General features: G+C 38.8%; 1 protein-coding gene and 1 pseudogene across 2 annotated transcripts in view; one reads left to right on the top strand and one right to left on the bottom strand.

The window, feature by feature from the left end:
- The window catches only part of LOC137619679 (uncharacterized), a 146,791-nt gene that overhangs the window by 76,691 nt on the left and 43,299 nt on the right, over positions 1-26,801 (top strand). The window lies entirely within an intron of this gene.
- Positions 16,101-19,843, bottom strand: LOC137619678 (uncharacterized; annotated as a pseudogene).

Below are 26,801 nucleotides of genomic sequence, written 5' to 3'. Positions count from 1 at the left end.
ATAGGGCATATTATGTGTCGCATGAGATTTTAATTACCTTACGGCTTCTGTAAGGAAAATGTACTCAATATATTTTATATTAATTAATGAAAATAATTTATAGAATTAATGAGAATAGATACAGATGTTTTTCTCAGACTTATTCATTTATATATAATATACATATATATATATATATATATATATATATATATATATATATATATATATATATATATATATATATATATATATACAGTATATACATATATATAATGTGTAACACTACAAGTGCAAAAATTAATTGATAATACCAAAAAAAAATCACTTAATAATAAAACCATGAAAATTAATTATTTTACTAATAAAACCATAAAAATTAATGAAGCAATTAACAATAAAACCATAATAATGAATTAATCGATAACAAAACCATAAGATTAATTAATTGACAATCATAAAATTAATTCATTAATAAGAAACCATACAACAGATGAATTAATTTATAATAACAATAAAAATAATTAATTAATAAAACCTTAAAAAAACGTATAAGCAAAATGTTCATATAAACCTATACAATCACGATATCTTTCAAACAGCCTCTCTATGTAGCTGTTCCGACGCGAAATGTCACGAATGCACAAACAAACGCACGCAGCCACTACGCTTAAAACGATTGGCCCTAATGTATGAGAACTTGTGACCAATCATAACACGGCTGAGTAATTTAACCTGTGGATTCGCCTGACCACAGACCGTCATGACATATCGATTTAATGCTACCTGTTGATGTCAGGAATTGGAGCCATGCTACGCTGAGAGAGAGAGAGAGAGAGAGAGAGAGAGAGAGAGAGAGAGAGAGAGAGAGATTCACTTTTATTTATAAGTTTTGTTTTAAATCTGTAAGGATTACTGATATTATCAATGGTAAAATTATTTATATTTCAATTGCTTAAATTGTCAGAGAGAGAGAGAGAGAGGAGAGAGAGAGAGAGAGATTCACGTCTAGAATTTGTTAGTATTGTTACTTTTATTTATAAGTTTTGTTTTAAATCTGTAAGGATTACTGATATCAATGGTTAACTATATTTCAATTCCTTAAATTGAGAGAGAGAGAGAGAGAGAGGAGAGAGAGAGAGAGGAGAGAGAGAGAGAGAGAGAGAGAGAGAGAGAGAGAGAGAGAGAGAGAGAGAGAGAGAGAGAGAGAGAGAGAGAGAGAAAGAGAGAGAGATAATTCAAAACAACCTGACCTACTACAAACTATCATATTAACCAAATGTATAACAAAACCAAAATGATTTTCACCAACCTGGACAAGACGAGAGAGAGAGAGAGAGAGAGAGAGAGAGAGAGAGAGAGAGAGAGAGAGAGAGAGAGAGAGAGAGAGAGAATTCAAAATAACCTGACCTACTACAAACTATCATATTAGCCAAATATATATCAAAACCAAAATGATTTGCACCAACTTGAACACGACGAGAGAGAGAGAGAGAGAGAGAGAGAGAGAGAGAGAGAGAGAGAGAGAGAGAGAGAAGTGGCCTCCTTAAGCCACGACCAGCGTCAGCGGCGGCTGCTGCACTGGACAGCATTCCTCGCAAGGGAACTTAATGACACGCAAACTCTGTGTCCACCATCTGTTTGTTTTCTTCATCGATAAACGAGTGACTATCTCTCTCTCTACCTCTCACTCTCTATCTCTCTCCTCTCCCACTATCATTCAAGCACCAGGGATATTCAAGAAGAGAAAACGGTGCCCAGATAGATTAGCATTTATGATAAAAGACTTGGGTATTCGATGGGTGCTGCCCCCAGGTGGGTCTAACGGTCACTACCTCCTCCTCTTCCGTCTACCCCCATGCCATGAGGTCACTATGTGCATTGCCCTCACGCAAGGTCAATACGATGACCTCCTGAAGGTCACTGTGCGGGCATGCGGGGCTAACGTTATTTCCACAACCTTTTCTCAATGTTTTTTCGAATAGTTATTTTCTAATCAATCGGTGTAACTTCAAAAGTTCAAACTTGCAGCAAATGTTTTTTTTATGTTGAAAAGGCTGACATAAGTATTTTTTATAGTTTATAAATATGACATGTGTTTTGATGTTAATGTTTATAAAATATTTTATAGATTGTTTTTTTTTCATATCGTCTATTTATTTCCTTTCCTTACTGGGCTATTTTTCCCATTTGGAGCCCTTGGGTTTATAGCATCTTGCTTTTTCAACTAGGGTTGTAGCTTAGCTAGTAGTAGTAGTAGTAGTAGTAGTAGTAGTAGTAGTAATAATAATAATAATTTGGAAGCAATTACTAAATATGAATAAATACATATTTTCCTGTTATTTACGATAACTTCTGTTCTTACGATCTCCCTTTCCTATTTATTAACATCATCAACATGGCTATCATTGTTATAAAATAAATTTAGCAATGTGAAAAGTTACCAATGTTATATTCATTTCCCTATTTCTTTCTTCACTGGGCAATTTCTCCCCTGTTGCAGCCCTTGAAGTATAGCATCTGCTTTTCCAGCTTGGTTGTAGTTTGGCTAATAATAATAATAATAATAATAATAATAATCCTACGGTAAAAACTATGATGCTTGATTTGTCCATTAAAATATCAGGTCTATGAACCATTTCATTATTATTATTATTATCATTATTATTACTATTATCATCATCATTATTATTATCTAAGCTAACCAGCTTAAAAAACGCAGGATGTTATAAACCCAAGGGCCCTTACAGTGAAAACTAGCCCAGTGAGGAAAGGAAATAAGGAAATAAATAAACTATATATCACAAGTAAACAATATCTTAAAATCAGTAACATAATTAAAGCAGACAATGACATCAAAACATTGGTCAACATTTTGTAATGTCATATAGGCTATATAGACTATGAAGACGGTCTACGTCATCCTGTTTAACACCAGATTATTATTAGTATTATTACTTGCTAAGCTACAACCCTAATTGGAAAAGCAAGATGCTATAAGCCCAAGGGCTCCAAAAGGGAAAATAGCCCAGTGAGGAAAGGAAATAAGGAAATAAACTACCATAGAATTATTTAACAATAAAATATTCTAAGAACAGTAGCAACATTAAAATAAATCTTTCATATATAATCTATAAAAACTTTCATAGGTATAGTTTTTGTAATTATTATTATTATTACTTGCTAAGTTACAACCCTAGTTGGAAAAGCAGGATGCTATAAGCCCAGGGGCTCCAACATGAAAAATAGCCCAGTGAGAAAGAGAAACAAGGAAAAATAAAATATTCTAAGAAGAGTAACATTGAAATGAATATCTCCTATATAAACTATAAAAACTTTAACAAAACAAGAGGAAGAGAAATAAGACACACTAGTGTGCACAAGTGTACCATCAAGCAAGAGAACTCTAACCCAAGACAATTGAAGACCATGGTACAGAGGCTACAGCACTACTGTCCTGGAAGTATCAAATATCCAGTCTCAGTTTAACACACCCTTGCTTCCCTTGAGTACACAAGGGCACCAAAAGGGAAAATAGCCCAGTGAGGAAAGGAAATAATTAAAATTACAAGAGAATTACTATCCAGTCTCAGTTCTAAACATACCCTTGATTTCCTTGAGTACACAAGGGCACCAAAAGGGAAAATAGCCCAGTGAGGAAAGGAAATCATTAAAACTACAAGAGAATTAATATCCAGTCTCAGTTCTAAACACACCCTTGATTTCTTTGAGTACACAAGGGCACCAATAGGGAAAATAGCCCAGTGAGGAAAGGAAATAATTAAAACTACAAGAGAATTAATATCCAGTCTCAGTTCTAAACACACACTTGATTTCTTTGAGTACACAAGGGCACCAATAGGGAAAATAGCCCAGTGAGGAAAGGAAATAATTAAAACTACAAGAGAATTAATATCCAGTCTCAGTTTTAAACACACCCTTGAATTCCTTGCGACTGGTTTATGTCACTCTTCGACAACCTACGCTGGAGTGGACAGCAGTTAATTAGAAATTAGGAGAAAAATTCACGCCAGAAACCCGTGACCAATTTGATGGGCCGTTTCACCACGCAAAGGGACACGGGTAGGGAGAGATGGCTAAGGGTAGAGGCTAAATTCTCTAACCAAAGTTGTTTGTGTGTGTGTGTGTATTGCGCTTCTACATTCTCTAACCAAAGTTGTTTGTGTGTGTGTGTGTATTGCGCTTCTACATTCTCTAAGCAAAGTTGTTTGTGTGTATATGTGTGTATTGCGCTTCTACATTCTCTAAACAAAGTTGTTTGTGTGTATGTGTGTGTATTGCGCTTTTACATTCTCTAAGCAAAGTTGTTTGTGTGTATATGTGTGTATTGCGCTTCTACATTCTCTAAACAAAGTTGATTGTGTGTATGTGTGTGTATTGCGCTTCTACATTCTCTAAGCAAAGTTGTTTGTGTGTATGTGTGTGTATATTTAACCAAAGTTGTTTGTGTGTATGTGTGTGTGTTGCGCTTCTGCATACTCAAACCAAACTTCTTTATGTGTATGTGTGTGCACTACACTATTTGCACGCTTATCCATTACATATTACATTTCGTAAATGTGTATGTTACATGTCTACATCTCGAGTACATTCCTGCATCTGTCATGTGTACATTCTATCACGTCAATCATTCTAACGTCTTCCAGTGTATGTGTATGTGTAATACACATTTTGTACATAAGTCCATTACATTTTCATCTCGTAAATGTTTTACAAATTAGTAAGTCTGTCTTCTACATAATTACATCTAGTCTGTACTCCCGTATCTATAATGATTATGTAATTACGTCAACACATCTAAAGCAGTTTTCTTACTTCCAGTTTGTGTGTGTGTGTGTGTACGCGTATGTATGTCACGCCTTCACGTTTCTCGTGAATGCTTGTTTATACTCTTCTATGTCCCACAAACACGAACGTCTGGTGTTGGTGCGTGCGTGTGTGTGTATGTGTGGGACGCTACGTGTAGGTATGTGCAAAGAGAAAAGATGGCTAGGCCATTTTATGCCAGTCAGAGACTTGCCTACCTAGCACTGAGGGCTGCAAAGCGAAATTCTTCGGTCAACACTTATGCACAAGACATATTTGTGGCTGTAAGGTGGTCTTTTTTAACTTCTTGATGAAAAAAATAAGTGTATATATATATATATATATATATATATACACACACATTATGTTTTGTATATTTATATTAAATAAAATAACTCAATTTATGGAAATAAAATTTATCGAGTTCTCGAAGCTATATAAATTCCTCTTCAAAAAATAAAAAAAAATAAAGAAGAAGAAGAAGAAGAAGAAGAAGAAGAAGAAGAAAGTTGATCCCTTTGAATGCTCAATAAATTTCATTTTCATAATTTGTAGATTATTATGTATGTATGTATGTATGTATGTGTGTGTATATATATATATATATATATATAACATATATATATATATATATATATATATTCATATATATTATATATATTATATATATTATATATATATATACACACAAAGAACAACAAATGCAACTGTCTCTATTCCACTGCAGGACAAAGGCCCCAGACATGTCAATTGATGCCTGGCATTTGGCCAGTTTTCATCGCCAAGCTGGTCAGTGCAGATTGGTGATGGTGGAAGATTTTCGACTGAACACTCACAGCAAATCAACCTAGTATGGGTGGCCCTGACTTGTACAGCGTTGCTGATCATGGCGATGCGCAAACCCTTTCACCACGTTAAGGTATCCCCACTCAGAGAGAGAGAGAGAGAGAGAGAGAGGAGAGAGAGAGAGATACGGGAAAATATTCCCTCTCCATATTCTGACTCATTCCAAAGAAAATCCGGAATATTCCCAGAAACTGGGAATTCCCGTGACGTGAAGGGATTCCCAATCGTGGGGGGCGGGGGGAGGTGATATTCCAAGCCTAGTTTCAGCCGGCCTCACATCATATAAATTCCAATTATAAATGACTTATGATAGATTACGCGTTCTGACATATGGCACGATTTCATAAAGACCAAACTTTTAGTTTTTTTTATCTATATAAAATATTCAACATATATTTGCATAGTCGTGCGGCGCACAATGCACGACTTGGCACGAGTAAGTGTTTGTAAATGACCAGCTTAATCTAACAATGTATTTATTGTTTTTTTTTTTTTAAATCTGATAGCTTGAAACATTAAACCAGGAAAGAACATAATAATCTAATAGTTTGAAGAATTAAACCCTGAAAGAGCATATCTAATAGTTTGAAAAATTAAACCTCGAAAAAAACAAAAATCTAATAGTTTGAAAAAATAAACATTGAAACATAAAAATCTAATAGATTGAAAAATAAAAACTTGAAAGAATATAATTATCTAATAGTTAGAAAAATTAAAATTTGAAAAAACAAAAATCTAACAGTTTGAAAAAATAAAACTGTAAAAAACAAAATCTAAAATTGAAAAACTAAAACTTGATAAAATATAAAAATCTAAGTTTGAAAAATTAAAACTCATATATAAATATCTAATATTTTGACAAGTTAAAAGCTGAAAAAAAAAAACCGAAGTAAGAATATTTAATGTTCACCTAGTTTTATCATGTCAAAATTTTTTTATAAAAATGAAAAAAAAAATCAGGTAATTATCATTATATATAAAATTGAAACCTTTCTGAAAGCAATTTGAACAAATCTCAAAAGGATAATAAGCATTAAACTCAATACCATTTAACTTGAAAAAATATATTGATAAAAGATAATTGTATCGTTATCATTATTAAACAAAAAGATTTGGACATAATCCTCAAAATCGCTTTTATCGGAACAGACCTTTACTTCAGACCAACGTAAAGACGGGGTTACACGTTCGAACGCGGTTCGACAGACGAGTGTTTTGAAGTGATGTTCGAACGTGTGAACGGGGTATTTGGTTGTCGAACACGTTCGTCGAACAGTTCGAAGAAAGTCTGTTCCTGCCTGACGTTTGTGGTCGGGGCTTCATTGTCCACAAACCTTATGCATTTGCGACTTACACCACCTCTTCGAACCGTTTGGCAACCGGGTTCAACCGTATAAACGCCGCTTAAGATTAGGCTCGAACCGTTTGACAAGCAGGTTCGACCGTATAAAATCCGCTTAAGATTAGGCAAACTACGATAACAAAAGCTGGCTAATGCATTCCTGCGAGCAGTAAGTACCACCTGGAACCCCATTAAAGGACGCAGGAGACACTTCAGGTGTTGTAAATATCCTAAGAATCCCGAGGAATCGAGGAAGGATTTCCAAGAACGCCTCAGGATCCTGACGAAGACAGGAGTTATCCCTCATGGAGCTATGCGAAGATCCCGAGGCCATGACAAATTTGCCTCTTCCCTTTCTGGGTCAGATGTTACGTTTTTTGGAAACGCACAATGAGACGGTTACTAATGAGAGAGAGAGAGAGAGAGAGAGAGAGAGAGAGAGAGATTCAAAATGACCTGACCTATTGCAAACAAATTAACCAAATATAAGAAAGAAAACCAAACCATGATGGTTTGCACTGGCTTGAACTTGAAGAAGAAGAAGAGAGAGAGAGAGAGAGAGAGAGAGAGAGAGAGAGCAACACTTGTGCCAAAGCAAAATAAGTAAGTCGTACTTTTCATTCGACACCTGCATACTTATGATTGCAATGTTGCTAAATTGCAGTAAACTATCTATCAAATGCAATTCCAATCGTAAATTGGTAATTAGACGTTCAAGATATTTACCCTCAGTAATAAAAATTTACATTATAGGTGATGTCTTACACTTCTATAATGCAGACCTTGAGAGCTTTCATAGCAAGGTCAGGATTTACTCCAAAACAAATGCGAGTGTCACTGTAGCACTAAGAACCCAGTAATAGTATATCCGATTCACCAATGGGAATTAAGGGGTCTAGTCTGGACCCCATGTCTCTATAAACCAGTTACTTTCAGGTCTATAGGAATTATTTTAATTACTTTCTTTAGACGTGTGCAAAGCGACTTTTGCCATCGAAGGCAAATAATTATATTTGAATAAAAACAATACTAAACAAGTATCCAATAATAAAGAATCAAAACAAAGAAAACCAGCCAATATATTAAAATAAATCAAAGGAATAAACGTAATTGAGAGAATAGTATCTCGCCAAGACGCAATATCATCTGTAAACTTAACCGCCATAACTTAGAAAAAGTTCCCACAATTTATGGTAAAAATTAATATTTTCACATATGAGGAGACCCAACAGTTCTTACAACTCGCAATTTCATGTCTAGATCATAGCAATTTCTTGAATCATTAACCACAGAGAGAGAGAGAGAGAGAGAGAGAGAGAGAGAGAGATCCTATACATTCAGGCAATGTACGCAAATGTTTAAATTCTGAGAGAGAGAGAGAGAGAGAGAGAGAGAGAGAGAGAGAGATCCTATTCATTTAGGCAATATACACAAACGTTTATATATTCTGACGCGTCCATTAGAGAGAGAGAGAGAGAGAGAGAGAGAGAGAGAGAGAGATCCTATTCATTCAATATACGCAAATGTTTATAAATCAAGAAGCGTCCACAAAATTTAGAAAATACACCCTTACGTGCCGAAGCCGTTAAGAGTCTAATAGCTTCTCTCTGAAGGTAAATACTTTAACAGATAATTACTAAAACAACATTCCTTTAGCCTAAAAAAATGGCAACGTGTGGAAGGAGAAAATAACGAGAATACGAGACAGACAGAAAAAAAATTAAAGAAAATATTGGAAAGTTGTCTACATTTTTCGACGTCCGAGTGAAAAAAAAAAAATTGACATTTCCGTAAGTGATTACTGCACTCTATTTTCTAGCAACATTCGCCCCCATTTCACATAATTCGACTAGACCACATCTCCGTGCTCAGGCGAGCACGGTCGAACCTGCACGTCCTCGTACGTGCTATGGGAATCTGCTGACTTTTACGTGTCGGGGGTAAAAACATCGATCTTACTGGGCTGTCGGTTCAACTTCCCTTCTTTTTTTTTAATTAATAGTTTTCTTCGAATTGCTAAAACGTGTTTAAAGGATTTAGATTGATGACGATTACTTCTCTTTTTAATCTACATTTTTATATACCGCAATAAACATGGACAAACGTTTCATTGTACCCACGTCCCCTTGTTATTATTATTATTATTATTTTTATATACCGCAATAAACTTGGGAAAACTTTTCATTGTACCCACGTCCCCTTGACCGGTTATTATTATTATTACTAGCTATGCTACAACCCAAGTTGGAAAAGCAAGATGCTATAAGCCTAAGGGCTGCAAGAGGGAAAAATACACAAGTGAGGAAAGGAAATAAGGAAATAAATAAACGATATAAGAAGTAATGAACAATTAAAATAAAATATTTTAAAAACATTAACAACACTAAAACAGATACTTCATATATAAACTATGAAAAGACTTATGTCAACCAGTTCAACAAAAAAAAAAAAAAAAACATTTGCTACAAGTTTCTACTTTTGAAGTTTTACTGATTCAACTACCCGATTAGGAAGATCATTCCACAACCTGGTCACAGCTGGAATTAAACTTCTATGATACTACGTAGTATTGAGCCTCATGATGGAGAAGTCCTGTCTATTAATATTAACTTTCAAGGTTTAAGGTTTAAAGGTCGCTCATGAATGGCAGAGGCAAGGATCAGTGACATTGCCCCATCAAGCAGGACAATACCCTAGAGACTGAACATACATACAAACGATCAGCACCCAAGGCCCCTCTTCACCCAAGCTAGGACCAAGGAGGGCCATGCAATGGCTGCTGATGACTTAGCAGATAGAACTACAAGCTCCCCAAAGGCCCCCATCCTTAGCTCACAAGGATAGTAAGGTTGCAACGACCAAAGGAACTAACGAGTTTGGGCGGTACTCGAACCCCAGTCTGATTAAAAAGCAATCAATGGATTTTAATGAAAGAGCAAATATGGGTGGGCTTTGACCGTTTATGTATGCATGTATGTGTGTATATATATATATATATATATGTGTGTGTGTGTGTGTGTGTATACGTGTGTGTACGTGTGGACGTGCACACACGTTAAGAAAAGCTGCAATAAAATACGTCCTATCTTGCTTCATACATCAGAGAAAACCTTAGATTTCTCTGGAGGCCCAAAGGCAAAATAAAGACATTTATGTATTGTCGAATTTCTCCATTTTTATCGGACAGCCGTTGAGACATTTGGCATTTCACGTACTGAGAGGAACTGCTGCCTGGAGACAGATATCGAAACGTATCAAACGAGAGAGAGAGAGAGAGAGAGAGAGAGAGAGAGAGAGAGAGAGAAATACACACTTTACCCATCTGTGTACACTATAAACAATTCGCCAATTTTAGAGGCTTCTTTCATATGAATGAGTATGATGAATAATATTTGCAATACAGAGAGAGAGAGAGAGAGAGAGAGAGAGAGAGAGAGATCATTCAGAATACCACAAAGTCACATACAAAATCAGGTTTCTTTTTATGAATTTTATTCAATTTATACGAAATAGGGGAACGTACTGAATAGGCGAGGAGGGCGGCCACTACATTAAAAAAAAAAGACACCTGCACAGTCAAGGAACAGGTGGGCGAGCACTTGTCGCCCTCAATCAAGACAGGGAGGGAAGAAGGTCCTGGTTGGACATTACAGACCCTCTTAATAATTCAGACCTTTGAATTAGACCCTCTTATTCATTCAGACCTTTGAATTAGATCTCGATACTTGGATTAGGGGAATATGTTTTTGCAATATATATCTCAAGAAACTAAAATCATTGCAAGTTTTCATCCAGTTGGTTTTATGCTACACAAAATATCATGTCAGTTATATATAAGCTCTCTATAAACATTGTTGATTATGGTGAGACTATACTTAACATGAACATTATAGATATATATAACTATTCTCCCCAAGAGAGATTAGTTCACCAAACTTTCAACTGGGCTCCACATGGCACTAGAAGAATTGGAAGGCCCACGCCTACGTGGCCGAGGAATATGAAGCGTGAAGTGGGAGATGATGAATGGAGAAGTATTGATTTAAAAGATCAAGATAGAGACGACTGGCGAAATCTAACCGAGGCCCATTGCGTCAATAGATGTAGGAGGAGATGATGATGATGATTTTCCAAAGGATAAAGAGTGTTATTGATTTGTTATCTCTCTATTACTGTTCAGTATTTTAATGAAAAAGAAATAAAAAGACCAGTTAACCTCGGTGCATATTTTCAAGTAAAAAAATTACTCGCGAATGGAGTATTTATCAGTTTGCAAATGATAAACTCCTTATTAAGGATGATGCAATAAAACTACAGAAAGAAGTAAAAAACTTCAAATAGTTTATGGGATCAGAAAGCTTCGAGCAAAGATGTGCAGAATGAGGGTCTTCAGGGACGGCACAATGAATGGAAGCTAAGTTAGGTTGGGTTAGGTGGAAATATACTTTGGTGTAAGAGTGATAACACTTTGTTCTTAAAAGGCATTTGGGAGTAAAGATATTGTTATTATTACTAGGTAAGCAGCAACCCTAGTAGGAAAAGCAGAGTGCTATAAACCCAAGTATATGCGAGCCACTTAAAGTATTTGTGGGACATTTAAAGTATATGCGGATCATTTAAAGTATATATGGACCATTTAAAGTACATGTAAGCTATTTAAAGTATATGCGAATCATTTAAAGTACACGTGAGCCATTTAAAGTATATGTGGGTCATTTAAAGTATTTGCAGATAATTTAAAGTATATGTGGACCATTTAAAGTCCATGTGAGCCATTTAAAGTATATGTAGAACATTTAAAGTATATGTAAGCTATCTAAAGTATATGTGGACATTTACAGTACAGGTGAGCCATTTCAAGAATATATAAGCCATCTAAAGTATATGCGGAACACTCAAAGCATATGTGGACCATTTACAGTACATGTAAGCCATTTAAAGTATATGTGAGCCATTTAAAGTATATGTGAACATTTACAGTACATGTGAGCCATTTCAAGAATATATAGGCCTAAGCCATCTAAAGTATATGCGGAACATTCAAAGTATATGTGGAATTTTTACATGTGAGCCATTGAAAGTATATGTGAGCCATTTAAAGTAAATCTGAGTCACTGACCTTTCCATTTCTTTCTCCGAAAAGAAACAGCTTTATGATCCCAAAAAAAAAAAAAATAATCTAACGATTGTGCTACTGTTCGGTCTTTACATGTGAGCCATTTAAAGTATATATGAGCCATTTAAAGTACATTTGAGCCATTTAAAGTAAATCTGAGTCACTGACCTTTCCATTTCTTTCTCCTAAAAGAAACAGCTTTATGATCCATAAAAAAAAAAATAATCCACGGATTGTGCTACTGTTCGGTCTTTGGAAAGGGATTATCCATATGTATCAACAATTCAACTCAGAGATCATGTCATAAGATTAGGTTCAACTGTTGGTCAGGTCAGTCATGCGTGCCACTCCAATATTATGCCCAGGCTGACCATAAAATTACCGTTTCGCTCTCTCTCTCTCTCTCTCTCTCCTCTCTCTCTCTCTCTCTCATTAATCATGTTTAACTACCGGTAAATTATTCTAATCGTTTGTTTAATATTTTTCATTCTGAATTTTAATATTTTTCCCTAAATCAATAAGCTGAAACTTCGGGTGTAATCTCTCTCTCTCTCTCTCTCTCTCTCTAATTAATCATGTTTAACCCTCTAAATGATTCTAATCGTTTGTTTAATATCTTCATTCTGAATTTTAATATTTTCATTAAATCAATAAGCTGAAACATCGGGTGTAATGGCTCTCTCTCTCTCTCTCTCTCTCTCTCTCTCTCTCTCTCTCGTGATTTAAAAAATAAGCTAGACAAGATCATAAAAACTCTCTAAATGCTTAAACTAATACCCAAGAGCAAATGTAGTCTACGCGTATGAACTAAAAAAAATCTTTGAGACATCCAAAATCCTTGTAACCCTCTCTCTCTCTCTCTCTCTCTCTCTCTCTCTCTGCTATGAAACACCAACACGTGTTATAGTCTTTTGTCATACCCCTTTAAATACCGCTAGTAATCTCTCATCTTTAAACAGCGCAGTAAAAACAAACACCAAAATAATCCGGGAAAAATCTATCTGATCCATTAACGTAATGTATGGCAACATCATAGAGTTCAAGTAACAGCGTTTAAAAGTTTGAAGTCCACTCATGAATGGCAGAGGCAGGGGATAGTGACATTGCCTTTATCAAGCAGGACAATGCCATAGAGACTGGCCATAGACCCCTCTCCACCAAAGTTAGGACCAAGGAGGGCCAGGCAAATGGCTGCTGATATGTCTCACTCTCTCTCTCTCTCTCTCTCTCTCTATATATATATATATATATATATATTATATATATATTATATATATATATACATATATATACACATGTATATACATACACACACACACACATATATATATATATATATACACACATACATACATTTCCATTCACGTTAAGTTGCATTACTAAACATAAATACTCGCTCTCACCTCGTCCCCCGGGGAGAGAGAGAGTACTCATACCCTGGTGAGAGGGGTGTGTGTGTGTGTGTGTGTGTGCGTGCATATCTATCTCCATATTTAGCTGTCTTTTGACGGGTCATGTACACTAGTCCTAAATGATAAATACTGGTTTCATATGCTTACATAAGTTAATAGGATACAGCAGTTCATATTATATGACAAATGTTATTCCATATAAATTATTAGTTTACCAAATCACGAAAATACATTAGTTGCAAAGACAATAAACCAAAAATTATCTTTTGAAATTCCTTAAGATTGAAGAAAACCAAATTAAGGGATTACGAAACCAACGTACGAAATTCGCTCTGTTAAATAAATCCTCTTGTACACATTTGAATAAATGTATAATTCAATTTCGTTCCTAATGTATTCAGTGTTTATAATGTGACAAGTTACGAGGGTCAATTTAATAAGAAAGACTTTATAATACTTATTGCCCATCTACGAAAAAGCATGTAATTAAATAATGTATACAGTATATAGTTTGAAGATAAACATCTATAAACATAGTAATATAATCGTGTCTACATGTTCGGAGTAAACTATTACGAGAGAGAGAGAGAGAGAGAGAGAGAGAGAGAGAGAGAGAATTACTGCATGTTTCATATTATTGATAGAAAGAAAAATGTTAGAATTCAATACAAATGTTAAACAAACACCCAGATTCATATAGTTTAGAGAGAGAGAGAGAGAGAGAGAGAGAGAGAGAGGGGGGGGGGAATTTAAAGCCTTATTACGGACCACCTAAACAACGGTCCGACTGTCTTGCTTATAGCAAATAATTGTCATTCAAAATGATTATTTGCATTACGTAGTCTGGCATCATTGCAAAAAATGCCTATTGCTACAATCCTCTGAGTAAAGAACAATTGATAAAGATTTAACAATGGGTAAACTAATTCTCATAAGACATAATTAAAAAGATATATAATCAACAAACAGATAAAATAATGTTATTGTTATCTTTACTTGCTGAGCTACAACCCTAGTTGGAAAAACAGGATGCTATAAGCCAAGGCCCCAACTGGGAAAATAGCCCAGTGAGGAAAGGAAATAAGGAAAAATAAAATATTTTACGAGCAGTAACATTAAAATAATTACTTCCTATATACACTATAAAAATTTTAATAAAACAAGAGGAAGAGAAATAATATAGAAGAGGAAGAGAAATAATATAGAATAGTGTTCCCGAGTGTACTCTCCAGTAAGAGAACTCTAACCCAAGACAGTGGAAGACCATGGTACAGAGGTTATGGCATTACCCAAGACTAGAGAACAATAGTTTGATTTTGAAGTGTCCTTCTCCTATTATTACTAGCTAAGCTAGAATTAAGATGATATAAACCCAAGGGCCCTAACAGGGAAAAAATAGCCCAGCGAGGAACGGAAATAAGGAAATAAACGATCAGAGAAACACTGAACAATTAAAATAAAACATTTTGAAAACATAATTTCCCTGGACAAAGTCACACTGGGGTGAAATTTGGTCTCACCCCTTCGTGAATTCACCCCTGAGAGCTAACCAACAAGGAATAAGTCATTATGGTAAATAATTAAGCTATTAATCTTAAGTTACTGTTTCCAATATTTCGTGGTTTTATTGAACGTGATAAGTAAAGGCGAATATGCTTGGTAGATTGCAGTAACATCGATCTAGTTGTAATGTCCCAGATGAGATAAAAATTAACGTATTTATTATTCTACCGCTCGTGATAGGTCACTGATAAGATAACTTGGGATTATAAACACACATTATCTATATACATAAACACGTACACACATACATACATAGTATATATATATATATATATATATATATGCATTTTTCTATTAACGCAACTTCTGAAATAACTTTTAATCATGATATTAAGCCTTAAATTTCGTGTTAAACTTGACATTATTCTTTGTATATTTATATTGTTTGAGTGTTACGTTTAACTGTGGTTTTAGTGGGTATGGTCTCTCTCTCTCTCTCTCTCTCTCTCTCTCTCTATATATATATATATATTTATATATATATATTTATATATATATATATATATATATATCTATATATATATATATATATATTTATATATATATATATATATATATATAATATATATATACACACACACTTATACTTTTAGGGGTTTATTTCTCGCCCTCCATCAGACACTAAGAGTCTGTTCAGGCGGGCCTTGGTGTGTGAAAATAATTTCTTTCCAGTTAATATTTTGCTCTGTATCTTATCAGTTATTTAGCTAGCATTTGTAATCAGGCTTAATAGTTTTCAGATCACTATTATAACACTTTCCAAAGAGATGTCTTCAGGTTTTTCTTGAAAGCCGCCACACACACACACACACATACACACACACACACACATATATATATATATATATATATAAAGAAAGCATTTTCCTGGTTATAATATTAACTGTCAACACGAGTAAATAGTCGAGAGAGAGAGAGAGAGAGAGAGAGAGAGAGAGAGAGAATATGTTTCCTTTCATGAAATTAAATCTGTCCACACGAGTAAATAGTCATGAAGTAGATGACCTGATAATGAAATCAATCGGACATTTCATCTCACCTTTAAACTCTTGCAGCGCGGATCGAGGAAGCTGGCGACGTGGTGGAAGGGCGTGAGTGCAAGGGCGTCCGTGAACCTACTTGCCAGATGTTGCTTCAGCTGCCTCAAGGGCAAGGACGCCGAGGGCGCCGCGCACAGCTGCAGGAGCTTGGCTCTGCAGAGGACAGCCTGGTTGAGGGTCGGCCTCAGACTGTCTCTAACCGTCAGGAGACACCTCTTCACGCCCGTCAGGAGCTCGGACACCTCCTGGTAGAAGCGCCGTTCCCCCTAGGAGGGTGGCTCCGGCCTCGCAGCCGGCCATGACGGCGCACAGCTCGTCGTGGTGTCCCGTGATGAAGGTGAGGGCGTGGAGGAGGGAGTCCCATTTCTTGACCTCGTGAGGTTGGAGGCCACAACTCGAAACTGCCGTTACGTCGGAATCCGCCAGGAAGGAGAGGATGGACGCGACGTCGTCGCATATCTGACGGTACGACGGCTCCTCCGTCAGGTCATCCAGCACCTCCTCCACGCGTGCCAGACGCACCTCACGCCCACAACACCCGATTCGGACGGGGCGCCCCTGTCGCTCACGACCGTCACGTGCTTGTCTCTGAGGGCGGCTGGGACCCACACATCACTGAAGAACTCCGCCAGGAGCGCCGTCAGCGCCTCGTCCTCGGTCTCCTGTTCGATCACCCGATGCGCACCGAGGGCGTAGCTGCGCAGCTCGAACTTGGGCGTGATGAAGTGGATGGCGCCCGAGAGTAACCTGAGTTCGGTGTTGTGGTGGAGGGAAAGACACAGGTTGGTCTGATCCAAGACAGATTTGGCGATGACGGAGCGGGAGTCCCCCGCCACGGGCGTCAGGTGGGTGTTGAGCAGTTGACGAGCCGACGGCAGGGGCTGCTCCTCCTCCCGGAAGGTGCCGTGGGCGGCTCCGAGATTCAGGATGGTCCACACTAGTCTCTGAAAGGCGCTGGAGTCCAGGGACGACGCCGCCACCAGGTCCTGACACATGTACCTCAGCAACGCCCTCGCCACGCCCGCCATGGCAGCGGTAGGTGCCAAGGGCGTCTCCTCTGGAAGACGCCCTCCTCCATCGCTGTCCCGACGGAGGGATAAACTGAGGGGCGATCCCTGCGGTGAAATGGGGTGGACGGCATGGGCGGGCGAATGGGCGTGAACTGTGGGTGGAGGGGAATCCCCAAGGCGAGGGTCGATCTCCGTGGGCGCGACGGAGTCTCCCAGTTGGCGGGAATTGACGTCGCTCGAAGAGCAGCGATGTCTGAGGAGGCCACCGGTGCCGCTGTACTTCGTGTAGGTCACCACCTTCAGGCAGCTCTTGCAGGCGGCGAAGGGTCTTTGCAGGCCGTCCACGCAAACCACAGAGAATCGCACCCACACGTCCGAGATATAATGAGACCCGCCCGAGTCCTTGTCGGTGAGCGTGACCCTAGACGACCCACTGCTGACCAACTGTTGCACGACTTCCTTCGTCAGCCCTCCTACGGGATTATCGCCGCCGCTCTGGCCGTCTTCGTGGACTCTGTGATGCCAACTGTATCTGATGGGGGAGGCTGATCCTCTCAGGTCCTCCGGGAGGGCACTGTCGCTCGTGTCTGCACGTTCCTTCTTCACCGTGCCTCTTCCCCCCCAGCAGGAGCTACTTGCCTCTGGACTGCCTGGGTCTCCTCTCCCGTTTCCTCCTTGATGGTGACTTCGAAGCGAGCCCTTTTCGCCTCCTGCTCTTCCCTCTCTCGGTCCCTCTGCTGCTGTTGCTGCTGACGATGTATATGTTCGAGATGAGAATGATGTAACTGCTGCTGGAGGTGCTGAAGGCGCTGAGGGTCTGCGAAGAGAGCCGTTGCGTTGGCGATGTTGAGGGCTGTCAGGGGATGGGCGGCTGCGGCAGCCACCAGCTGGGGAATCTGAAGGAATCTTAAATCTATGGGGAAGGATGGAGGGGGACCACCTGTCTTTCTTTTCCTACTGCCGACGGACGCCGTAGAAGTGGTCGTAGGCTGGGCAGCGGTGGGAGGGGATCCCGTGCTCGTCGGGGACGCCCTCGAGGTTATGGTGGTAAGGGACACAGGCGAGGATCTGGCGCTGCTGCCGCCGTCGCTGTGCTGCGTCCCCACAACCTCGCCCTTGAACATGAACTCCTCCTTGCCATTGTCACTGGCGTAATTCTCGCTCTTGAGCTCGGCCTTTAAGGTCGCATCTACGGGAAGGTTGAGCTTGGCGGCGAGCTTGCCCGCACGGTTGACGGGGGACCTCTCCGACAGGGGATTGCACGGGTGGCGCAGCAGGCTGGCCGTGCCACTACGGGAGTCACAGTGTAACACTCGAAAACATACTTTGCACACGGCGAAGGGCCGGATCACATGGTCCACACGCACACGGTAATAGAACTTCCAAGCGTCGGCCCTCGCTTTCTGGTTAATCTCCAACTCGAGGCGTTCGGAATGCTCAAGAATTAACCTTTCGATCAGCGTCTTGTCCACGACCTCTGTCATATTCGCACTGGCCCACGCCAAGCACACAACTGGCTCGGCTAGGTGCGCGTGCGTGAGTGTACTGTAGAATGTTGTCACGGTCACACGCACGACTAAGAACGTGACGGGAAATTTATAAGGTTGTTCTAGCGAGCGAAAAACAAACACAAAATAAACACTGTTGACACTTATTTTTTTTAGCTCTCGACTCTCAGTTGCATTTCGCCGAATCACAACCACCTCGAAATAAAACACTCCACATCATGACGGAGAAATGCGAAACAACACCACTTGGTACTACTTTAAAACTCATAAAAAGAAGTCCCGAGAGAGAGAAGGTAGGAGAGAGAGAGGGGGGTTCGGGTAAAGCCAGCGTTGCGCGCTAGCTAGAACGCATTTGGGCCCCGAGAGCCTCTGGATGTTGATTCGTCACGGAGGCGGGTGAGTCAATACGAGGGACCCACGTGACGGGATCAGCTCTGCTGCTGCCTCACTCTGCCTCACGCCTCCTCACGGCGATAGCCCTTCTTCCCCTGCTCACTCCCACCCATTCCCCTTCCCCTGCTCTTCCTCTCCCCTTCACTCACGACATAGTGCATTAGGGGACTAGGCAACGCTAGGCGAACTGCCACCACCGTCGCCAACAATCATCGCCTCCGAAAGAACCAGCTGACGGGTGGTGCGTGCAATGAGCCACGGAACAGGAACTCGCCAATATCTGATCGATTGATAAACGAGAAAGACGAGATTCCCTATCGAATTCCGAACGTAGATTTCGACGTAGGACGTCGACGGTCACTCATTTATCCCCGTTTCAACAATCACTGGCCATTGCCATCTCGAGAAGCTGGGCCTTGTAGCAGGGTTAAAGTGGACCCCGCTAAGGTGGGTTACATAAATGGCGGAGCTATGCAGTCCCATAAACCGGTGGTGGAAGGGGTAGGGGGGTAGAGGAGGAGGAGGTTAGTAGTGGTCAGACGAGACCCAATCACAATCATTCACTGAACTTCGTCCGGTTTCTGTTTGTTTACGTTCAGCATCGGAGACTCGGCCAAGAAACTCCAAACGGGACGTCACAATTTCTCTCCGGAGGTAAACAAATGAGCACGATTGCGACCCGAATCACTCGTGCAATTAGGCAGAGAAACACGCACTCACGCGGTGCCAATCATAAACAAGCGAGACAGGGCCAGGCCAACTTTACCGTACCAACGAGTGAGCGAAAATGCCTCTCTCACCGTCCGTCGTTCTTAGCGGTAATGTGATGGTTAGTAGCGGAGAAGGGAGGGGGGGGGGAAGATTGGAGTGGGTCCTAGGAGTGTTTGGGCTCCTCCCAATCGAGGTGGTAACCGAGGGAGAAGGCGAATTGGGGGTTCGGGAGAAAGAGGGAGGAATTGGGAGGGGCAGGCAGTGGTCATGCTTCCAATACTAATTGGAATCGGACTCACCACCAGGTCTCAAACCACAGACAACTAACCAACACCCCCCCCCCCATTTCACAGCCCCATTCATAAAGTACCCCATTTCTTAAGTTGACCTATTTTTACCATTCTTAAGTTGACCTATTTTTACCAATTTCAAAGCTACTGTTCATTCATTGAAAAAAATTATCAACTCAGTGTATTCATTGATAATAACCAATTTCAAAGACCTATTTTACCAATTTCAAAGCCTCAGTTCTTAAACTGACCTATTTTACCAATTTCAAAGCTAGTATTCATTCATTAAAAGTCTTCAATCAAGTCAGTATCCCGATTTCACACAAACCAATTTCTTAGCCCCATTTCTTAAACTGATCTATTTCTACCAATTGCAAAGCTATCCTTCATTCATTGAGTCTTTTTACCAAGTCAGTGTCCTCATTGATAATAACCAATTTCCAAGACCCATTTCTTAAACTAACCTATTTTACCAAATTCAAAGTTAGTGTTCATTCATTAAAAGTCTTCAATCAAGTCAGTATCCCCATTTCAAACAAACCAATTTCATAGCCCCATTTCTTAAACTGACCTATTTTACCAATTTCAAAGTCAGAATTTATTCATTAAAAGTCTTCAATCAAGTCAGTGTCCTCGTTCAAGCTACCCAATTTCATAGCCCAATTCTTAAACAGATCCATTTTACCAATTACAAAACTACAGTTCATTCATCAAAAGTCTTTATCAAACCTTCCCATTCATAAAAGTCCCCAAGATATTCCTCCCCATTCATCCACAACCCATTATAATATCCCATTCAGAAATACCTCATTTAAAACCCCATTTATTACTATTATTACTTATTCGTTCCCAACTCCTCATATATCTTTATTCCCATTCCCATCTTTCGTACCTCATATTTCTATTATCATTCCCATTTTTTTATGCAACATTCCCATTTCCCCCATATCTTCCATACCTCATATTTCTATTCCCATTCCCATTTTCGCAACATTCCCAATATCTTCCATACCTCATATTTCTATTCCCATTCCCATTTTTGCAACATTCCCAATATCTTCCATACCTCCTATTTCTATTCCCATTCCCAATATCTTCCATACCTCATATTTCTATTCCCATTCCCATTTCCCCATATCTTCCATACCTCATATTTCTATTCCCATTCCAATTTCCCCATATCTTCCATACCTCATATTTCTATTCCCATTCCCATTTCCCCCATATCTTCCATACCTCATATTTCTATTCCCATTCCCATTTCCCCCATATCTTCCATACCTCATATTTCTATTCCCATTCCCATTTCCCCATATCTTCCATACCTCATATTTCTATTCCCATTCCCATTTCCCCCATATCTTCCATACCTCCTATTTCTATTCCCATTCCCAATATCTTCCATACCTTATATTTCTATTCCCATTCCCATTTCCCCATATCTTCCATACCTCATATTTCTATTCCCATTCCCATTTCCCCATATCTTCCATACCTCATATTTCTATTCCCATTCCCATTTCCCCCATATCTTCCATACCTCCTATTTCTATTCCCATTCCCAATATCTTCCATACCTTATATTTCTATTCCCATTCCCATTTCCCCATATCTTCCATACCTCATATTTCTATTCCCATTCCCAATATCTTCCATACCTCATATTTCTATTCCCATTTTCGCAACATTCCCAACATCTTCCATACCTCATATTTCTATTCGCATTCCCATTTTCCCCACATTTCAATTCCCATTTCCATTTTCGCAACATTCCCAACATCTTCCATACCTCATATTTCTATTTGCATTCCCATTTCCCCCACATTTCAATTCCCATTCCCATTTTCGCAACATTCCCAACATCATCCATACCTCATATTTCTATTTGCATTCCCATTTTCCCCACATTTCAATTCCCATTCCCATTTTCGCAACATTCCCAACATCATCCATACCTCATATTTCTATTTGCATTCCCATTTTCCCCACATTTCAATTCCCATTCCCATTTTCGCAACATTCCCAACATCATCCATACCTCATATTTCTATTTGCATTCCCATTTTCCCCACATTTCAATTCCCATTCCCATTTTCGCAACATTCCCAACATCATCCATACCTCATATTTCTATTTGCATTCCCATTTTCCCCACATTTCAATTCCCATTCCCATTTTCGCAACATTCCCAACATCATCCATACCTCATATTTCTATTTGCATTCCCATTTCCCCCACATTTCAATTCCCATTCCCATTTTCGCAACATTCCCAACATCATCCATACCTCATATTTCTATTCCCATTCCCATTTCCCCCACATTTCAATTCCCATTCCCATTTTCGCAACATTCCCAACATCATCCATACCTCATATTTCTATTCCCATTCCCATTTCCCCCACATTTCAATTCCCATTCCCATTTTCGCAACATTCCCCATTCTCTTCCCCCCCTAAGTAACCCACTCACGAACATCCCCACCTTTTTCTCACTCATTCATAGTTGAATGGCCCCATAAATTCCCCATACACTGGAATGGGGGAAGGAGGTTTTCAATTTAGAATGTTTAGAGTCGAACGTTTCCTTTAGTCGTTACTAAAATACATTTGGTATTAGCTCGTTAATCTCTCTAAAATATGTTAGGAAATGATGCGTAAATATCTTTTTTTTAATTAGAATTAGATATTAAAAATGACTAATTTTTTTTTCTTATTAGATTTTAGACACTAAAATGCCTAAAAGTTATTTTTTTTATTAGATTTTATATACTGAAATGGCTAAAAAAATTTTTTATTAGATTTTAGAAACAAATTGCCTATAAGTTTTTTAATGGATTTTACACTAAACATGACTAAACATTTTTATTAGATTTTAGACACTAAAATCCCTAAATGTTATTTATTACATTTTAGACACTAAAATGCCTAAAAATTTTCTTATTAGATTTTAGACAGAAAATGCCTAAATGTTTTTATTTATTAGATTTTAGACACTTAAAATGCCAAAACATCTTTTTTTTATTAGATTTAGAATTTTAGACAGTATGGGTACTCAGATAACTGAAATATCACATATATATACTCCTCTTTTGTTTATAATTTCCATTTAATTTAGCTAAAATATGACAAGACAATAAAACCACATCTATTTTTTATGAAATGTAAATATTCGTCTACTATTTTCCAATGAAAAATGTTATTTTCATTATAAAATAAATTTTTGAGCATAATTACCTGGTAGTTATATATAACTACCAGGTAAGTATGTTCAAAAAATTATTTCATAATGAAATAACATCTGATTTCAAGCTACAACCCTAGTTGGAAAAGCAAGATGCTATAAGCCCAAGGGCTCCAATAAGGAAAAAATAGCCCAGTGAGGAAAGGAAATAAGGAAATAAATAAATGATGCGAATAAATTAACAATAGATCATTCCAATGAAAACATCATATTAGATATATTAATAAAGATTCCATTAGAATAGATTTTCTTCTGAGACACGAGTTTTGAAGAATATTAAAGACAAGATAGGAAGCGATATTTCACTGTTAGACTGTCTGCTAAGTCTCAGTCTAAAGTGACTGTTTTGATGGGTTTTTAAAAGGTCTCTCATGAATGTCAGAGGCAATGGACAGTGACAATGCCCTAGAGATTGATCGTGTATATATATATATATATATATATATATATATATATAATATATATATATATATATATATATATATATATATATATGATCAACGACCAAGCCCCCTCTCCACCCAAGCTAGGTCCAGGGAGGGCCAGACAATGGCTGACGATGACTCACCAAGTAGACATATAGACTCCCCCCAAACGTCCTTAGCTCACATGGATGGTGAGGTTCCACACACTAAGAGAAACTATCGAGCTTGAGCGGGCCTCGAACCCCAGTCCAGAAGATCGACAGGCGGGGACGTTTTCAATAGGCTACCACAGCCCTTTTAAAGGTTTAAAGGCCGCTCATGAATGGCAGAGGCAAGGGACAGTGACATTACCATATCAAGCAAGACAAAGCCCTAGAGACTGGTCATACGTATGATCAGCAAACAAGCCCCCTCTCCACCCAAGCTAGGACCAAGGAGGGCCAGCAATGGCTGCTGATGACTCAGCAGGTAGACCTATAGGCTACCAAACGACAAAGTTACTGTGTCTCGTATGATATCTGAATGCATTTAATCAATAAATGGATACACAGTTTTCCACTAAAAAATAATCTAATGCTGCTTCTCTACCCAAGCTAAGACCAAGGAGGGCCAGACAATGGCTGCTGATGACTTAGCAGATAGACCTCTATTCTCTCCCCACGAAACAGTTACTGCGTCTCGTATGATATTCTATAGAATGCATTTAAAGAATATATGGATATACACCGTTTTCCACTAAGAATTATTCGAATACTTTCGAACAGTACTCCTTGAAGTGATCTAAAATGCATGCACTGATACGCAGATAAGAATGATGCATATCAGCTAAAGTCTTATCTAATATAACTGGTACAAGCGCCTTCAGTTTCATCTAGTGTGAAAACAGATCAATTTTCCCCCAGGTGACTCTCAATCCAGTAAGTCACAATTGAAGTTGACTTGATAAATGCAAATCGATTTAGATAAAGTCTTCCTCGTTTGTTTTTTGTCGCCAAAATTGTAATTTTGTGTGTATATGTACACATACAGAGAGAGAGAGAGAGAGAGAGAGAGAGAGAGAGAGAGAGAGAGAGAGAGAGAGAGAGATTCATTATCAGGAAGGAACGTAATATATATGTAATATAATGTATAAGAATTAAACTCTCTCTCTTCTCTCTCTCTCTCTCTCTCTCTCTCTCTCTCTCTCTCTCTCTCTCCACTATTTCCTTCTCTCAATAGTTCTTTACTGTCCCCCCTTCCAATGATTCACTCTCTCTCTCTCTCTCTCTCTCTCTCTCTCTCTCTCTCTCTCTCTCTCTCTCTCTCTCTCTCTTCCATATATTCTCTCCCTCCTCTAATTTCCCATTCCCCTTCACTTTAGTCCCTGAGTTTATATTTCTTCTTTCTTGTTCAACATCTCTCTCTCTCTCTCTCTCTCTCTCTCTCTCTCTCTCTCTCTCTCTCTCTCTCTCTCTCTCTCTCTCTCTCTCTCTCAGCATTATTTCTAATTCCTTACATTCTCCTTCTCTAATAAATTTTCCATGACCTTCCTTTCTCCCTCTAGTTCTACAATTTCTCGTTTTTTATCTAGTTCCTCCGATTCTCTTCCTCTTTATCTCTAGTTCATCACTATCTCCTTCTATGTTTATTTCCTCAGGTATTTTCTTCTCTGCAGTTCCTCACTTTTTCCTTCTCACATTCTTTCATTTTAGTTTCCAAGATTATTTCCTCCTCTCATTTCCAGTTTCTCCTTCTCTTTATAATTCCTCAAATTCTCTTCCTCTCTCTCTAGTTCCTCACTTTCCCTTCTCCTATTTTCTGACATTCTTTCTTCCTCTCGCAGGTTCCATAATTTCTCCTTCTCTTATTAATTCCCCTTATTCTATTCCTCTATCTCTAATTCCTCATCTTCTCATTCTCTTACTAATTACTTGCATTCCCTTCTCCTCTCCCTAGTTCCTCACTTATTCCTTCCCTTACTACTATCTCGCATTCTGAATAATTACTCCTATTCTCTCTCTCTCTCTCTCTCTCTCTCTCTCTCTCTCTCTCTCTCTCTCTCTCTCTCTCTCTCTCTCTCTCTCTCTAGCTCCTCATTTCCCTTCTCTTACAATTTTCCAACATTTATTCCTTTTCTCTCCCAAGATGTACAATTTCTCCATATCTATCTAGTTCCTTGCATTTCTCTTCCATCTCCTCTAATCCCTCATTCTTTAGTTAATTACCTGCACTCTCTTCCCCTTTCTCTCCTTCCTTCTCTAGTTCCTCATTATCTAGTTAATTACCTGCATTCTCTTCCTCTCTATTTCCTCATTCTCTGGCTGATTACTTGCATTCTCTTCCTCTCTATTTCCTCAATCTCTGGCTGATTACCTGCATTCTCTTCCTCTCTATTTCCTCATTCTCTGGCTGATCACCTGCATTCTCTTCCTCTCTATTTCCTCATTCTCTGGTTGATTACCTGCATTCTCTTCCTCTCTAATTCCTCATTCTCTGGCTGATTACCTGCATTCTCTTCCTCTCTATTTCCTCATTCTCTGGCTAAATACCTGCATTCTCTTCCTCTCTATTTCCTCATTCTCTGGCTAATTACCTGCATTCTCTTCCTCTCTATTTCCTCATTCTCTGGCTAATTACCCGCATTCTCTTCCTCTCTATTTCCTCATTCTCTGGCTGATTACCTGCATTCTCTTCCTCTCTATTTCCTCATTCTCTGGCTAAATACCTGCATTCTCTTCCTCTCTATTTCCTCATTCTCTGGCTGATTACCTGCATTCTCTTCCTCTCTATTTCCTCATTCTCTGGCTAATTACCTGCATTCTCTTCCTCTCTATTTCCTCATTCTCTGGCTGATTACCTGCATTCTCTTCCTCTCTATTTCCTCATTCTCTGGCTAAATACCTGCATTCTCTTCCTCTCTATTTCCTCATTCTCTGGCTGATTACCTGCATTCTCTTCCTCTCTATTTCCTCATTCTCTGGCTAAATACCTGCATTCTCTTCCTCTCTATTTCCTCATTCTCTGGCTGATTACCTGCATTTTCTTCCTCTCTATTTCCTCCTTCTCTGGCTAAATACCTGCATTCTCTTCCTCTCTATTTCCTCATTCTCTGGCTGAT

This window comes from Palaemon carinicauda, chromosome 26 (assembly GCF_036898095.1).
Source record: "Palaemon carinicauda isolate YSFRI2023 chromosome 26, ASM3689809v2, whole genome shotgun sequence".
Lineage (NCBI taxonomy): Eukaryota > Metazoa > Arthropoda > Malacostraca > Decapoda > Palaemonidae > Palaemon > Palaemon carinicauda.
The sequence above is the reverse complement of the archived record's forward strand: the minus strand, read 5'-3'. Positions and strand labels throughout refer to the sequence as shown.